We start from the raw sequence: 1,875 nt of genomic DNA, 5'->3' as shown, positions 1-1,875 counted from the left end.
TGGCTTTATTATCAAAAACAAACAAACAACAACAATAACCACAAAACTACCAAAACTACTATCTGACATAACCTACTAGCTATATCACACAGGCAGAACAAAGCATTATCATAGAAGCACAAGCCATAAACTATGGGCCCTCAGGAAAGCACACTTTTGACTTGAGGGCATTGGGGAATGTATGTGTTTTTAGTTTTTTTTTTTTCCAACAGTAATTTAAAAAATGCCCTTGGAATATAAAGAACATCGAGAGCTAAGAAATGCATATGATAGGATGTAGTTAGACTGTGTCATCACTGTTTAAAATGAGACTGATACACAATCTAGGGAAGCAAAGCCAGAAACTCTGGTCATATCTGCAGTAGAAAAATGCTTCTATTTATCTGTATACAAATAGGTCCCTACCCACTCATTTATTAATGCTCTTTATTAATCATAATCCTTAAAGTCTACTAAATTCAAATAACTTCTCAGATGTCTATTAGAGAATGTGATAAACCACATATATAGTTTTGTACCCAATAACGAGTCTAGACATAGCTTTAAAAAAAACAAAAAACAACAGGGTCACATTCAATAATTCTCTAAATTTATACTCCAAACACCAGTACTCCAATATTCTACTTATTAAAATATTTGTGTTGTAATGTGATCCTACCTGTTTAAAATGGGCACCACTCTTTCCATGTACTGATTTTGGGTATATAATCAATTGACTTCTCCCCTCCGCAAGGAAAAAAATGGCTGTGGATCTCACACAGATGCTACTGAGTAGAATGACCTTCAGCCGGCAGGAGATAAACAAGAGCTGCTTTTCATCTCCCAACCATTGATTTTCTGCAAGGCACAAAGCAGCTTTGAAGTCCAGGGGAAAGCTGCAAAGGAAAAGGGAGATAAAACTGAAGGAAAGGGTGGATTTGAAATAAAATTAATCTCTGTCATCTAGGTGTAGATGGCTATTGGCAAAGCTGAAACGGCCAGATTTTATCCAGAGAGAATTTAGATTATTGTAAAAAGAGGGTGTTTTAAGTTGGTAAAGCTGTGCTAGGGGAATGGTGGTGTGTGAAACAAAGAGAAATCTGAAAGGATCTTGGATAAAAATTTTAATTTATCAGAAATGGTTGCTTTTAATTAAACATTAGCAAGTGTGCAGTGTACAATCTCAATACTGCTCACAAAGTCTTTCCTTTTGTTTTTGTTGATGCAACATAATAGAACTTTATATATGAATTGTAAAAGTAATTTTTTATGTCTATTTCTTTAAAAATAACACAACCAATAAAAATTTTGGCTCAATGGTTTTACAGAACGGTTATGACTTCTATAAAAATTATAGACATAACACATTTGAATAAAATTTTTACAAAATTCTTTTCTATGAGCTTCAGCATAAGCCCGGAAGATAGGCTGGGTAAATGCTATTATCCCCATTTTATACACAAGGAGGTAGAGCCTTAGAGAACACATGTGAATTGCACAGGGACATACTGAGAGTAACAGTGAAGAGGCCAGAAGGATCCAGGTTCTCTGATTCTTGGTCTCCTTCTCTTCCTGCAGGCTCCCTCTAATTCGTGGTTCTCTGAGAGGAAAATTCTCTTATGTCTCCTCTTTCTGAAACATGTATTGTTTTCTCGAGGTGGTCTTTTGACAATGTACTCTTAATGTGATACCACTGGGATCCTGAAACACACTTCTTATTCTCGAGATGTCTGGGGGTTACATTCTGACATGGGAAATGGGGAGGCCTTGCTCTGAAGACAGCCACAGTAGAGGTTGAGCTTCCTAAATGCTGCTACTAGAAGCAGATTTCCCATAATTCTGGTGGGCTTAAGAGTACTTAGTGTTGTGAAGTGAAGGATGCTTGAGAAAGTTCAA

This window comes from Pteropus vampyrus, unplaced genomic scaffold (genome assembly GCF_000151845.1).
Source record: "Pteropus vampyrus isolate Shadow unplaced genomic scaffold, Pvam_2.0 Scaffold67, whole genome shotgun sequence".
NCBI lineage: Eukaryota > Metazoa > Chordata > Mammalia > Chiroptera > Pteropodidae > Pteropus > Pteropus vampyrus.
Note: the sequence above shows the minus strand (reverse complement) of the source record.